Below are 17,386 nucleotides of genomic sequence, written 5' to 3'. Positions count from 1 at the left end.
AAGGACTTTTGGGATGTGTTTTCTAAAGGGATTGCTGACACTTTACCTCCTCATCGCAGTTATGATTGTCCCATTGACTTCTTGCCTGACACTACACCTCCTCGAGGGAGAGTCTTTCCACTGTCTGAGCCAGAGAATCTTGCCTTGCAAGAATACATCCAGGAAAACCTAGCTAAGGGTTTCATCCGTCTCTCTACTTCTCCCGCAGGAGCAGGATGTTTCTTTGTCCCAAAGAAGGATGGGGGACTGAGACTTTGTCTTGATTACAGAGGTCTAAATAAAATAACTGTTCCCAATTGGTATCCTCTTGCTCTCATCACCGAATTGTTCTCTCATATCCAGGGAGCCAAAATCTTCTCCAAACTGGACTTAAGGGGAGCCTATAATCTGGTGCGCATCCGTGCAGGCGACGAGTGGAAGACAGCCTTTAACACCAAGGATGGTCATTACGAATGTCTTGTCATGCCTTTCGTTCTCAGAAATGCACCAGCTGTCTTTCAGAACTTTATGAATGACATTTTCCGTGACATGTTGGGTCGCTTCATGCTTGTATATTTAGACAATATTTTGATATATTCTCATAATCTTGAAACACATCAGAAGCATGTCTGCTCAGTATTGGCCCGATTAAAGACTCGCTCCCTTTTTGTAAAGCCTGAAAAATGGTCATTCCATGTTAAACAAGTACCTTTCCTAGGCTACCTAATTTCTGACACAGGCCTCACCATGGATCCAGCCAAGATTCAAGCCATTTTAGACTGGGCACCACCTTCAGACCTGAAGGCAGTTCAGCGCTTCCTGGGCTTAATTCATTAAGAACTTTGCCACCATTGCACATCCCATCACCTCTCTCACCAAGAAGACTCTGACTACCTTTAAATAGACTACTGAAGCCCAGGCAGCCTTCACTCAGTTAAAGAAAGCCTTTACCTCTGCACCAATCCTATGCCATCCTGTTCCTGAGCTACCTTTTATTGTGGAGGTAGAGGCATCTGAAGTAGGAGTGGGGGCGATTTTGTCACAAAAGGATCCGGTAAATGCTGCCATCCACCCCTGTGCCTTCTTGTCTCGTAAATATTCCCCAGCAGAGTGCGATTATGATATAGGCAACAGAGAACTTCTAGCCATAAAGCTCGCTTTGGAGGAATGGAGACATTGGCTGGAGGGAGCTCGCTATCCATTCATAGTTCTGACTGACCACAAAAACCTTGAATACATCCGTTCTGCTAAAAGACTGAACTCACGTCAAGCCAGGTGGTCATTGTTCTTCTCCAGATTTGACTTCACAATTTCATATTTACCAGGGCCAAAAAACATTAAGGCTGACGCCTTGTCTCGCAGGTTTTTATCAGAGTCTCCTCCTCCGCTTCCTCCACAACCCATTATCTCTGAGGATAGGATTTTGGCTTTCACCCAGACTGACGTCTCTGAGGCCTTGTTACCTGCACAGGCTGAAGCCCCTCCCTCCACTCCCTCTGGTATGCTTTTTGTGCCCCTGGCTCTTCTTTTGCAGGTATTGCAGCAGGTACATGCATCAAAACCTGCAGCACATCCGGGGTTTAGACAAACTTTTGAGATTATCTCTCGCAACCTCTGGTGGCCATCGATTAGGCAGGATATGTTAGCCTTCATCCAGGCCTGTGAAGTTTGTGCCAGAAGCAAGAGCAGTACCTCTAAGCTGCCTGGTCTCCTACGTCCTCTACCAATACCTACCTGTCCCTGGACCCATTTATCTATGGACTTTATCACTGACTTGCCTCCGTCCCAGGGATGTTCCACGATCTGGGTGGTGGTAGACAGGTTCAGTAAAATGGCCCACTTTGTTCCGCTTCCGAAACTTCCATCTGCTAAAGAACTGGCATCTTTATTCATTAAACATGTTTTCAGGCTCCATGGGGCACCAATTAACATTGTCTCAGACCGTGGCTCTCAGTTTATAGCCCAGTTTTGGAAGGCCCTTTGCTCTCAGCTAGTAATTAAGTTATCATATTCTTCAGCATATCATCCTGAGACAAACGGCCAAACAGAAAGGACTAATCAGACTCTAGAGAAGATGGTACGTTGTCTGATGGCCAATGATGAGGTGGAGTGGGTCAACGTCCTGCCATGGGCAGAGTTTGCCTTTAATAATTGTGCCAGCACATCTACAGGGACCTCTCCTTTCTTCTGTGTTTACGGGTTGCATCCTCATGTGTGCTCCCTTGATCTTCCACCCTTTGATGTGCCAGATGCCAACACCACAATTGAAAATTTCTCCAAAATCTGGTCCGATGTTAATTGTGCTATTTCTCGCTCTGTGCAGGCTTTTAAGAAAATGGCTGACAAGAGGCGCTCAAAGGCACCAGGATATAAAGTTGGTGACAAAGTGTGGCTATCTTCTAGGAATCTGTCCCTGCATGTTCCATCTAAAAAACTTGGCTCAAAATTCATCGGGCCCTATGACATTTCGGAGATTGTTAATCCTGTATCCTATAGATTAAAATTCCCCCCATCCATGCGCATTCCAAATGTCTTTTATGTTTCATTGTTGAAACCTGTTCATTCCAGCCTCCAAGTAAATGAACCAGAACCTGTGGATGTGTTGGACAGTCAGAAATATGAAGTGGCATTTATTCTTGATTCCAGACGAGTGCGCAATTCCTTACAATATCTCGTTCATTGGAAAGGTTTTGGCCCAGAGGATCAATCTTGGGTCCCAGCTCGTGATCTTCATGATGACTGACTTAAGAAGAAGTTCCATCTTCGTTATCCAAGTAAGCCTGGGGGTGCAGGAGCAACCCCTCGAGAAAGGGGGGTACTGTCAGTACTAGGATCCCTTCGGGACCCAGCACAACTCACCTGACACAGCCTTTGCCTGGGAAACAACAGTGATTGGCCAGCTCACCTTTAAATCACTTGTATCAGCATTCAATCAGTGCTCGTGTTAGAGTTTACCTTGTGTTTGATCCAGCTGATATCTGCTCTGTGTATTTCATGTATGACCCGGCTCATTTGATCCTGTTTGCTTGCTTCTGATTCGGTACCGTTTGGACTCTGATCTTCCTGTGTATGACCCAGCTTGCCTAGACTACGCTTTGCCTGATTCTACTGTAGTACCTTCATCTGCAGCGGTGAACTTCAACCACCAGACAACATCTATCCTCATCTGCAGCGGTGAACTACAAGGTCCAGCAAACATCTACCTTCATCTACAGCGGTGAACTAAAAGTCCCAGCTGACCTGCTCTGCTCAGACATGCTCATGGTATGTGCTCTTGTTCTTTGAACTCTTTGCATAATCAGAACACCTGAACTGTTACCTGTTATATGCTCCTAGCCTGACAGCTGGAGAATGTGGCAGCTAGGAGGTAGTGGGGGAAAGTGGCAGCCAGGAGGTGGCAGGGGTAAGTGGCAGCCAGGAGGTGGCCGTGCCCAGTAGGAGCCTCACAGAATCGCAGGTTCCTCCCCTCTGCCTTCCAACCAAAAGGGCCAGGAAGGGGAGTAACGTGGAGGAGGCAGCGCTCAGGCTGATTAGGGAGGCTAATGAGGCCCTAAAAGCCAGCCCACTCTCCAACAGGCCTTTGCATGCATGACTGCATACAAAATGCAACAAATGGAGGAGGGCCAATGCCTCTTGTGTGAGGAACTTATGGTGATCACCCAAAATAAGGGGTTGAGGGGCCAACTCACAACCAAAACACACCTGTGTGAGTTGGACCATCCTCCTCCTCCACCTCCTGCCACACCTCCAACACCACAGCCACAGCCTGGAAGGAAGCATATATGGAAGACAAAAAAAGTGATGGCCTGGGATCAGTCTGGTCTGGCAAAAGATGCAGGCTGTTGTATGACCACAGCCTGGGGACATAGATGTCATCTGCGGCTGTTCCTGATCTCTTGGAGTCCTGAACCTCACTGTGCTCACTATTATATGGACTCCTCAGGCCACCAATTTTGGCTGGCAAATAGTTGATGTGTGCCCTGGGGTACAAAGGCTTCACTAGTTTCACCAGTATGACAACAATACATGTTTGAAATTGTTCAGATAATAGTGAGTTATCCAAAGTGTCCAGACGTTTCAAATTTGCTCATTGATATACATGACATAGCAGCCATCTTCTTGTTTATTAAATATCAGGCCATTTTATTTTTGACAAACAACCCTAACACGCTACATTGAAAGGACTTTGATGGTACCAATAAGATAAAAAAGTCTTAAACGATTTACTTATACAAATTTAAATTATTGAGATATACACATGTACCACAAACATGAAAAACAACAAGCAATGTAATGCTCCTCTTAGTGTTGATTCTTGTCAACCCCACTGCAGTAGCGGATAAGAGATTTACTGTAGTTTCGATGCAGCTGCGTTTCACAGGGCATTGGCCGCTTCTGCAGGAAAATTGCAGTAGAACACTAAAATAAGAAATATTGTAAACATCAATTTCAATCTTTATTAACCAATAAATGTAATGGCTCAATTTTTGTAGCCAAATAACTCAGAGTTCCTACAAAAACATATAAATGGAGTCACAATTCATGGTCCTCCTACAGCCAGCCACTGCCAACCCTCAATTAACATTGGAAAGTCCTCACATAATTCTTTAGGGATACCAAGCACCCATTCACAATTGCAAGAGAATGTCTGAAAGAATACCATATAGATACCCTCATACCATGTGTAGCTGATAAGATGCAGCAAAATATACAGTATAAATTTCCTGTCCCCTCAAAATAACTCAACACACAGCCAATAATGTCTAAACTGCTGGCAACAAAAGTGAGTACACCCCTAAGTGAAAATGTCCAAATTGGGCCCACTTAGCCATTTTCCCTCCCTGGTGTCATGTGATTCGTTAGTGTTACAAAGTCTCAGGTGTGATTGGGGAGCAGGTGTGTTAAATTTGGTGCTCTCTCATACTGGTTTCTGAAGGTTCAACATGGCACCTCATGGCAAAGAACCCTCTGAGAATCTCAAAAAAAGTATTGTTGCTCTACATAAAGATGGCCTAGGTTATAAGAAGATTGCCAAGTCCCTGAAACTGAGCTGCAGCATGGTGGTGAAGACCATACAGTGGTTTAACAGGACAGGTTTCACTCACGTCCTATCCAGAGGTTGTCTTGGGAAATAAATATATCAATGCTGCAGAGGTTGAAGGGGTGGGGGGGTCAGCCTGTCAGTGCTCAGATTATACGCCGCACACTGCATCAAATTGATCTGCATGGCTGTTGTCCCAGAAGTAAGCCTCTTCTAAAGATGATGCACAAGAAAGCCCACAAACAGTTTGCTGAAGACAAGCAGACTAAGGACATGAATTACTGGGACAATGTCCTATGGTCTGTTGGGACCAAAATAAACTTATTTGGTTCAGATGCTGTCAAGCATGTGTGGCGGCAACCAGATGAGGAGTACAAAGCCAATTGTGTCTTGCCTACAGTCAAGCATGGTGGTGGGAGTGTCATGGTCTAGGGCTGCATGAGTGCTGCCGGCACTGGGGGGGGCTACAGTTCATTGAGGGAACCATGAATGTCAACATGTACTGTGACATACTGAAGCAGAGCATGATCCCCTCCCTTCAGAGATTGGGCCGCAGGGCAGTATTCCAACATGAAAACTACCCCAAACACATCTCCAAGATGACCACTGCCTTGCTAAAGAAGCTGAGGGTAAAGGTGATGGACTGGCCAAGCATGTCTCCAGACCAAAACCCTATTGAGAATCTGTGGGGCATCCTCAAATGGAAGCTGGAGGACTGCAAGGTCTCTAACATCCACCAGTGGCAACCTGTGAAGCTCTGGTGAACTCCATGCCCGAGGGGGTTAAGGCAGTGTTGGAAAATAATGGTGGCCACACAAAATATTAACACTTTGGTCCCAATTTGGACATTTTCACTTATGGGTGTACTCACTTTTGTTGCCAGCGGTTTAGACATTAATAGCTGTATGTTGAGTTATTTTGAGGAGACAACAAATTTACACTGTACACTCACTACTTTACATTGTAGCAAAGTGTAATTTCTTCAGTGTTGTCACATGAAAATATATAATAAAATATTTACAAAAATGTGAGGGGTGTACTCACTTTTGTGAGATACTGTATAGAAACAACATTATACCTAAAATTAATAGGGTGAGCGGATAACATAATGTGGGACCCTTTAACATTACAAGCTACACCCCTACTCCCCAGTTTGAGAAATACATCTTCTTAGGTCACTCTTACTGCATATGGTTGTTAGCAGTAGCAGGGAAATTACCCACAATCCTTGTCACGCCCCACTATAAAAGGTAAAACAAGTCCCAGAATAGAATGCACCAATAGGTGCATCCAATAGCAGACACTTACCCAAAATTTGATGGCGTGGGATCCACTAACCACATGGTAGATGAGATCAGGTGTGAGAGGTATAATCTGAGGTGGCAAAGAGGAAAGCCCCAGCGTGACATTCCCTTGGGCCAGAATTGAATGACGTACATTGTCCATTTTTTGAGAGCTCTCTATTGAGGCCCTTCTCCCAATCCTTCTTTCAACATTTTATTTTTGACTTGAGTGATCCTTGTTAGTTTTAAAGCAACACTTGAGTGGTTTAAGGGGAAACATGTAAATGTGTTGGATTGGCCTAGTCAAAGCCCAGACCTCAATCCAATAGAAAATCCTTGGTCAGACTTAAAGCGGAGTTGCGCCGATTTTTTTTTTTTTTTAAGTCAGCAGCTACAAATACTGCAGCTGCTGACTTTTAAAATAAGGACACTTACCTGTCCAGGGCACCTGCTTTGTTGGCACCCGAAGCCGATCTCTCCCTCGGCTCTCGGGTGCTGCCGCCGCCATCTTCGGTGAGGGAATCAGGAAGTGAAGCTGCAAGTCTCACACTGCGCTATGCCACTGGTCCCTGCTGTCTCCTAGGACCTGTGGGTCTCCCAGAAGACAGCGGGGGGGTGGAGAAGGCACCGAAAGTTGCTCGGGTATCTATGCCCGGAGGTGGGAGCAAAATACCTGTATTAGACAGGTATCTGCTCCCCCCTCCCCTCTGAAAGGTGCCAAATGTGACACAGGAGGGGGGGAGGAACCGGAGAAGCGGAAGATACATTTTTGGGTGGAACTCCGCTTTAAAGATTGCTGTTCTCAAGCACAAACCATCCAACTTGAAGGAGCTGGAGCAGTTTTGCAAGGAGGAATGGGCAAAAATCCCAGTGGTAAGATGTGGCAAGCTCATAGAGACTTATCCAAAGCAACTTGGAGCTGTGATAGCCGCAAAAGTTGGCTCTAAAAAATATTGACTTTAGGGGGGTGAATAGTTATGCACATTGATTGTTCTGTTATTTTGTCCTATTTGTCGTTTACTTCACAATAATAAAAAAAAAATCTTCAAAGTTGTGGGCATGTTCTGTAAATTAAATGATGCAAATCCTCAAACAATTCGTGTTAATTACAGGTTGTGAGGCAACAAAACGTGAAAAATGCCAAGGGGGTGAATACTTTTGCAAGGCACTGTACTTAGAATTGCATTTTGGAAAATTGGTCATGCACTGCATAGTGGACAGAAATACCATCCGTTGGGCCTTTTACATGCAGATCTGAAATTTTGACTTAGCTTTGACTTTCCCAATCTGCATACTTGTCCTAAGTCAGTAACTAAGCAAATGTTGAAGCCAGACACGGATGAAATAAACATCAAGGTATATTTTTCTAATTGCCAAAGGTTTTCTATTTATGTGCATCCAGTCCAGAGATTTATTCAGCACAACTCTGACTTGCGGGGTAGAAGACCTGATTTTTTTTCCCTGCTGAAACTAATGCCGTGTACACACGGTCGGACTTTTCGACCGGACTGGTCTGATGGACGCCGACGGACCAAAGCCAGTGGACAATCCGATCGTGTGTGGGCTTCACCGGACCTTCAGCGGACTTTTCCAGTCGCAAATCTGACGGACTTTAGATTTAGAACATGCTTCAAATCTTTATGTCATAACTCCGCCGGACCCAGAAATCCGCTCGTCTGTATGCTAGTCCGACGGACAAAAACCCACGCTAGGGCAGCTATTGGCTACTGGCTATGAACTTCCTTATTTTAGTCCGGTCGTATGTCATCACGTACAAATCCGTCGGACTTTTGTGTGATCATATGTAGTTAAGTCCGTTCGTTAGAAAGTCCGCCGCAAGTCTGCCGAAAGTCTGTCGGACGGGCTGTCGGACTTTTGTAGCCGAAAAGTCCGACCATGTATACGCGGCATAAGTAATGTGAACAGACCTGGCTTGTTCCCTACATATGACTGGACAATTAAGGAGAAGCAACAGTCTGATTAACTCATCTTTCTGTCACTCTGCTATCTACTTCTATTAGGGTTTCCATTGTTAGCATAAGTGGGTTTGGCATGCTTTCTTACTCCTATTGCTGCTACAAGTCATATGCAGCTACTTACATTTCTTGCATTTAAAAACATACATTTGCATCTATTGATAAATGTGTCTTTTATATCTGCCTGGAGTTTGGATTTAATGCAGCTTTTCCTTGAGTTTTTTCTAAAGAGAAAATACTTCTTTTCACACTCTAGCAGTATGACAGTCTGTTCATACAAATCTTATCCAGAAGCATAGCAGAATGATGAAATAAATATATAGGGTAGCAATTTTCTTTTCAAAATATAGCCATCTTAGGTCTTCCTGAAAGAAATGGTTGAGAAAAAAAAGGAATGCGTTTGGTTAACTTTATTATTTTTTATGATGAGGTCCATTAGAGTTAAGATCTCACTTTAGCTTCCTTGTCAGCCCATAAAGTGCAACAGTGACAAACCTGAAATGGAAACTACGGCGTGACATTTCATGTAACTGAAATCAATGAAATAATGCTACTATGTGACAATGAACTCTTCATTGCTAAGAAAAAAGATCTCAAGCAGTAGAGACAAAATCATACGGTTCACATTTAACTTAATTAAATTAAAGGGCAACAGACATTCTTGACCCTTGGGACTGTAGACTTCCTAAAGTTTTTTTTCTATTCTTAGATGGGCTAGCATGCTTGCAGTGTTTTTCCATGCAGCTAATGATCATTTTTGCTAGCACATACAGGAACATCCATATGCTACTGACAGAGGCCCCTATTTCTGTATGGTATTTCAGTTGGCTGTCTTAGTTATCCCAGATTCACCTTCTCTTTTACCCTTACTTTTAGGACAGAAAGCAAAGGGAAATCCAACATTTTACAGTTGCCATTGAAAATGGTGCTGAGGGGAGGTGAATGGAAGTGTTTCAACAGGGCACATTAAAGGATTTGATTGCATTTCAAGAAATATCTCTCTTCTTTTTTTTTTTTTCTATAAACTATAATGAATCATGAATGCTCTAAATGGGATATAACTCCACCCTAAATATTTTACTTCTTTAAAGAGAAAGCAAATGCAGATTTATTGGCTTGCTTTAGTAAATCAATCACAGCTCTATTCTATTTGCATTTTTCTTATGAAGCCCTAATGTAAGTAGAATGTCATCCCTTATGCTGAATTCTTACTTTCTCTTCTTATGTACATAGAGGCATAGCAATCTACAATCCAGCTGTCAAAGACAAAACATATTTTTGCCAGTGGAATGGACCATATTGTTTTCAAGGGAAAACATAGGTTGTACTGTGGCACAATATTTATCCATTTCTCAAAGTGAAGAAGAACCCATTGGATCAAAGATATGTCAGTTTTTGCATTTTAGAAAGTAGCATTATTACAGTGTTTACATAAAAGTCATTTCTGACTTTCACACTCTTACATTATTGTTTTTGCATATTTTTGTTATTACATTTAATATAGCTATTTGTAGATAAGGTTTCATAATGAGAAAATACACAGTTTGCTATCACTGTGCTTTTCCTATTATTGTGTACAGTATGTAGGTCCAAATCCTACTTTTGAATATATTTGCTATGCTGCATTACCATGTAAAGTTTTCTGAAAATCCAACTGAACCCTTGTTATTTATTATTGTACAGCAGCAAGAGTGCATATACAATCATAATTATGGGGCTTTTTAACCTAATATAAACAGCTAAGGCCTGTAGCAAGGGTTTAAATACCCAAGGCAGGTGCTAGACTATTCTGTGTCCTAGGCAAGACCAGCTATTTGAACCCCCCCCCCCCTGCCCCCCCCAAAAAGAACACATCAACATTTTTAAAAACAGTAGAAAATGATCAAGTATATGGACAGGCTAGGGTAGTTAATAGACAAGCTAGGGTAGTAGATGGATAGGCTGGCAGGTGAAAGGTCCACTTTGCAGCTCATAGCTGGCCTCCAGCCTCCACTCACATCCTGGGCTTTGGCACTGAAGGCCCCCCAGGGCCAGGTCTTCCTTAGCACATCTGTCTCTGACAGGAACACCCTCACACTGGCGATGAACAACAGAGTGTTGTCCATGTGCAGAGCAGAAACATGTCCTCCAGGAGTGAGGCATGGCCATCAAAGTTCCCAGCCATCTGCTGCCCAGGAAGTGGAGAAGGGGGGGAGTGCAGGTCACCGGAGAGGCTGGGAAGAACACTATGGAGAGCAGCACTGTTTAGTGCAGGCTAGTGGGACACCTGGGGAATTCCCACTACAGAGACCCCCAGAACTCCTCAGTCCAGGCTAGAAAATGTGGCAACCCTAGGTGTGGTGGGGGAGCAATCACAGGAGAGATGCCCTGTATCTGTGTCTCTCCCTCCCTGCAGCAGATAAAAGCTGGTGGGAGAGGAGACACAGACACAGAGCATCTTTCCTGTGATTGCTCCCCCTTCCCTGTCTTGCTCACAACTGGTTTTCCTTACTGTTCAGGCCCCCTGTGTGCCCGGGTTCCTCTACAGGAGGAGTGGTGCTAGCCCACTATCGGTGGCCCTGAGCAGCAGTGATCAGTACACCAGCACACCATCCCCTGTTTCCAGCCAGAGCAATGAGCTAGGATCTCATGAAGACTTTGTAGCCAACAGTCCTACACTGATCCTGTGCCCTGGAACTTCGATATGAACATCGACACCAGAAGCCTGTGGGGGCAAAGTGGAGGAAGAGGTGAGGCAAAGGGTTGGCTGCGCCCCTAGGTGGCAGTGTGCCCTGGGCAGCTGCCTAGTTTACCTAGCGGTAGCGCCAGTCCTGTAAATACCCTGTGGTGCCAGTACATAGGAGAGTTGGATTACAGCTCTCACACACAAAGCAGTAGCCCAGCTCTCTAGCAGCCCAGAACATCACCTTGATACTGCTTTATTTCACCCTGCTACTCAGGAAGTAGTGCCTAGGTATGTCAGCAAATGTGGCTGCCCCCATGTACTGTATAAACTATAAACAGTAACAAGTTTTTTTTTTTTTTACCGTTAACATACATTGATGAAGATATTAGTAGTAAATTCATGTCTATAGTATGCCTGTAAAGTGGCGCATGTTTCCCGTGTTTACAACAGTCCCTCCATAAAATTTCTAAAGGGAAAAAAAGTCATTTAAAACTACTGGTGGCTATAATGAATTGCCTATGGGAGAAATCAAAAGTGCTCATTTTAAAGGCTTATATGCATGGTATTGCCATAAAAAGTGTTTGGGGACCTGGGTCCTGCCCCAGGAGACACGTATTAATGCAAAAAAAAGTTTTAAAAACGGCCGTTTTTTCGGGAGCAGTGATTTTAATAATGCTTAAAGTGAAACAATAAAAGTGAAATATTCCTTTAAATTTTGTACCTGGGGGTGTCTATAGTATGCCTGTAAAGTGGTGCATGTTTCCTGTGTTTAGAACAGTCCCTGCACAAAATGACATTTCTAAAGGAAAAAAAGTCATTTAAAAGTACTCGTGGCTATAATGAATTGTCAGTCCCGGCAATACAGATAAAAGAAGTCATTGAAAAAAATGGCATGGGATCCCCCCAGTCCATTACCAGGCCCTTTGGGTCTGGTATGAATATTAAGGGGAACCCCGTGCCAAAATTGAAAAAAAAAATGGCGTGGGGGTCCCCCTCAAAATCCATACCAGACCCTTCAGGTCTGGTATGGATTTTAAGGGGAACCCTGCGCCAAAATAAAAAAAATGGCTTGGGGGTCCCCCCAAAAATCCATACCAGACCCTTATCCAAGCATGCAACCTAGCAGGCTGCAGAAAAAGAGGGGGGGCGAGAGAGCGCCCCCCTCCTGAACCGTACCAGGCCACATGACCTTAACATGGGGAGGGTGCTTTTGGGGTAGCCTCCCAAAGCACCTTGTCCCCATGTTGGTGGGGACAAGGGCCTCATCCCTACAACCCTTGCCCAGTGGTTGTGGGGGCCTGCAGGCGGGGGGCTTATCGGAATCTGGAAGCCCCCTTTAACAAGGGGACCCCTAGATCCCGGACTCCCCCCTGTGTGAAATGGTAATGGGGTACAAATGTACCCCTACCATTTCACAAAAAAAGTGTCAAAATGGTAGAAATGACAAGACATGGCTTGGGACAAGTCCGTTATTAAAAAATAAAAAAATAAAAATGTCCCACGAAGTCCATTCATCTTCTCTTGCTCTGCCGACTAAGCAAAAAAACAAAAAAAGACAAAGCCATGACCGACCCGCCTCCATGGGAGGCACCTGCCGTATCTTCGCTTGGACAGTTCTTTTATAACTGAGGACGGGGCCACATTGTGACCCTATGGCCATTTCGTCACAACTGACGTCTACCCCTGATGACGTCAGTTGTGACGAAACGGCCGTAGGGTCACAACATGGACACGCATCACGCATGCGCGATTTTGTTTTTAACAGCAGTGGAGTCTCCAATACTATCCCTGCTAGGAATTTTATGTATTTGCTTTTTAACTTTAATAAATCAGCCATAGTTACTCTGCACTATTGGAGTCTTTTTTCTTTTGGAATTCACAGTTCGTCTTCGCTGGATTTTTGGAAGCATACACTGATTGCTCTATGGGAAGTGCTCCTGGGATTACATCATCTAAGGTGCCCCTTGTTGTCGCTGATCAGCTGTCCATGAAGGAAGTTGGCGAGATTTCAGCAGTGTCTCCTGCGGGACATCCCCTATAGTCCCTATATCTCTACTAAGCCTATTCTGACCCCCCTGAATAAGGGTGGTCGCAGGCTTTCCGGTAAGCCTCCATTACTTTATCACCAGGTGGTGGGCAGCACTAGCGGTGGAATAATGGCCCAGGGCCCTGCATTGAATATCATCATTTTTGGACTTTACTTCACCTTCACTTCATCATATGAACTGTTTTTTCACTAGATTTTATTTTTTATCATGTTTTTGAAATATTTTATTAGCACTTAATTGACATTAATATTCATACCAGACCCAAAGGGTATGGTAATGGACTGGGGGGATCTCATGCCGTTTTATTCAATGACTTTTATCTGTATTGCCGGACCCGACAATTCATTATAGCCGCGAGTACTTTTAAATGACTTTTTTCCTTTAGAAATGTCATTTTGTGCAGGGACTGTTCTAAACACGGGAAACATGCGCCACTTTACAGGCATACTATAGACACCCCCCAGGTACGAAATTTAAAGAAATATTTCACTTTTATTGTTTCACTTTAAGCATTATTAAAATCACTGCTACCAAAAAAACAGCCTTACTTAAAACTATTTTTTGCATTGATACATGTCCCCTGGGGCAGGACCCAGGTCCCCAAACACTTTTTATGACAATACCAAGCATATAAGCCTTTAAAATTAGCACTTTTGATTTGTCCCATAGACTTTTAAAGGGTGTTCCGTGGCTTTCGAATTTGCCGCAAACACCCCAAATTGTTCGCTATTCGGCGAACAGGCGAACACGCGATGTTCGAGTCAAACTTATGTTCGACTCATACATCGGGCTCATCCCTACTGGTATGGTAAGATTATATGGTATCACTATATATGCTGACAAATTTTCTTGTAGGATTGTTTGGTTACAATGGTAAGGGTCTTGGGTCAATTTTATCTTAGTTTTATGTTTAAGGTTTTTTTTTTTAAACTGTCCTTTTTTATATTTTTTATTTTACTATCTCTCTAAAATCTTTGTTTAACAAATAAACATGAAAACATTCTAAAGCGCTAACTGAGTACTATGGATTGGCTAAAGAGACAGCACAGCAGGTCTGGCTTTTCTGACGGATGACCAGTCTTTAGCAAACTGTTGAACTTCAGACAGGCATCCATTGCACTCCTGAATCCAGCAAGTCAGCGTGTGTTCATGTTTTTTCTGTGGGCACTTTGGCCCATAGGTCTGTGGACCTTCCAGGTACAACTGAACCTGGAACATGCCCTATTGCCTTGTGGGTGATACAGGGTACTGTCCTAATACCTAATAACACCATTCTTGGAAGGAACTCACTTTTAAAACAGGGTCCCTGGTCTGAATGTGTCTTTTGCAGCTGTCCATAAGGAAGACAGAAGTACTTCCACAACATCTGGGCAGTGGCTTTGGCCATCTGGTTGCAGATGGGTACTGCCCCCCTAGACTTGGTAAAGTGGTCCACTTTAGAACATTATTGTATCAATCATCTGACATGTTGAGTGTAAGAATTGTCAGTACTTCCAGTGGGGCCAACGTTGCAAAGTCAGAAATGGGATCCAGGACTGAAAAACCACAGTGTCGTTAGACTTCTTCAATTAACTGGAACAGAGACACACATGACCTGCCAGGTCAATGATGAATCATGGGAAAACATTTGTCTTTGGTACAGTATACCATCCCTCAGAATGAGATGGAACTATTCACTCAGCAGTTTCTTGGCTTCTAGAAATAGCTTTGATTTTCTCTGGGAAATGGGCCACCTCAGTAACCTTACAAAATAGATTACAGCGAACACATACAAAAATTACATTTAAATCCTGCAAGGCTATTTAAAAACACCTGAACATATTCAGAAAATATGAGGATTTGGTCACACTATATGGTCATACAGTGCTAAGCCCACTTACTGCGTCAAAGTACCCCATTATCATTGGGTCTTACCCTAGTAAAAGAATGAAAGATCCTGCATCTCAACCATGGGGGACAAATTCCTCTTTATGGGAGAATTGAAGGGATTCCTCCTATGAACTGGTGGCCACTAATAAGAGTTAATGAGGTGGGGGTGGGGTTCTCCGGCGTAAGGAACCTGGTCAGAATCCATACAAAATCATACTTGGGGGGCACACCCTATAAATGATTTTACATTAAAGATGTTGCTGCTATAAGACCAACAAACAGTACAAAATAGATTACAGCGCATACATACAAAAATGACATTTGAATCCTGCAAGGCTATTTGGAAAACACCTGAACATATTCAAAAATATGGAGATTTGGTCACACTTTATAGTCATATAGTGCTAAGCCCACTTACTGTGTCAATATACCCCATTATCAGTACCTCAGTAACCTTATCTCCTCTATTAGGGGGGCAACCACTGCATCCTGTCTGTGTCTCTCCGCAGCTATACTCTTCCAGTAAATGCATGAGGTTCACTCGAGGCCTACTCATAGGCCGTCTTCTAGTTATCCTGCCTGCACTTCAAAAAGAATACATTTTTCTGGAGCTGAGCCATCCCTTCTGTCAGTTTTCAGATGGCTGCCTCCCATCCCAGATAGCAAGAAATTGTGCTGGAAGTTTGAAAATGACTTGCTAAGTTATTGCTAGACTTGCCAGTTTGTTGCACAATTGCAGCAAGTCCACTTTGCATGACTCCAGACCAACTTTTTTTGGAAACATGCTGCAAGTTCTGGTTCAGTTATGTTGTGCAATAGTCATCCCACCACAGGGGTCACTGTGCCTGAATTTTCACGCTGTAGACTTGCAGAGCTCTTGCTTTAGACTCACTATTACAACTTTGCTCTTGCTAGAGACTTGCAAAAAAGAGGGGGAGTGTATCACCACACGGAGTGGCACCGTGGATACACACAGCAGATAAAAATGTGCCACGTCCTATCAAATATATGAGAAACAAACAAGAGGGAATTTTGGACTTTTTAGGCACAACTACAACAAATTAATTATATAAAAAATATATATAATATATACTCGAGCATCCCTCACGAGCAGGGTATCAGGACAGCACGCACCTTCCTTCGTGAACAAACGCACCATCGCTGGGATTACTGTGAATTTATTCTGGAACTGCTACGTTTTATCCTCGCGCACAACTGTTTTACATTCGACGAGTCCCACTTCCTCCAGGTGCAGGGCGTGGCCATGGGCACCTGTTGTGCGCCCACCTACGCCAATCTGTACCTGGGGGGGTGGGAACGCACAGTGTTTTCGGATGACAGTTTATCAAACTTTACAAGTCAGGTGATGTGTTGGTGGCGTTTCATCGATGAAATTTTTATTGTATGGTCGGGGTCCATGGAGAGTTTAAATACCTTCGTGGAGAGACTGAACTGCAATATGTTTAACTTGAGATTTACAGTATGTAGTGATTACTCTACTATCACATTCCTTGACCTTACAATTCGCAAGGACAATGAAGGCCGGCTGGCCACCTCCTTGTTCCGCAAAGCTACAGCAGGCAATACCCTGCTGCATGCAGAAAGTGCTCACCTAGACGCCCTCATACGCAGCATACCTTATGCGCAGTACCTGAGACTCCGCAGAAATTGCACGTTCACGGAAGATTTTAAGCTACAAGCTAACATACTCCGTGACCGAATGAGGGCAAGGGGTTATAGCAAATCGCTTCTTCGCCGTGCCTATAACAAAGCACTGCGTCAACCACGGAACTCCCTTCTATATCAGAATAAAATTCCCAAATCCAATTCGATGGTAAGGTATATCACCAGATACTCCCAACACCATTCAGAATTACGTAGCATTCTAACTTCACATTGGTCTCTTTTACGTGAGGATCCAATCCTGGCCAAATATGTAACTCCTACTCCAGCTATCACATTTCGGAGATGTAGATCCCTTAGGGATAAACTTACATCTAGTCATTTTTGCAATGATCCTCCATCACTACTCTGTTCCAAGGGGATCACCAGATGCGGGAGATGTTCATTTTGTCCCTGGATCCGTGTAGGTACCTGCTTTAAACTCCCCAATGGGGAGACATTCACCCCTCACTTCCATGCCAATTGTGAAACCCAGGGCATAGTTTACCTAATGACATGCGACTGTCAAGCCTTCTATGTTGGAAAGACTATTAGACAATTTCGCTCACGCATCAAGGACCACATATACTACTCTGGAGGGGGGAAAATGATTACATCAGTTAGCAGGCACCTGGACCTTTATCACAGATTCGACACCTCGGTGGTCTCCTTTATCGCCCTTGCGGTGATTCCGAGAAGCCCCCGAGGTGGCGACTGGGACAAACAGATTTTAAAACAAGAAACATTCTGGATAGAACGTTTGAATGCGACTCGAGCCCCTGGCATAAATGAAGCACAGTCCTACAAACCCTTCCTTTGATAATATCCTCTGATATTTAGGCTAGCGTGATAGCGAGTTTAGA

This window comes from Aquarana catesbeiana, linkage group LG02 (assembly GCF_042186555.1).
Source record: "Aquarana catesbeiana isolate 2022-GZ linkage group LG02, ASM4218655v1, whole genome shotgun sequence".
NCBI lineage: Eukaryota > Metazoa > Chordata > Amphibia > Anura > Ranidae > Aquarana > Aquarana catesbeiana.
Note: the sequence above shows the minus strand (reverse complement) of the source record.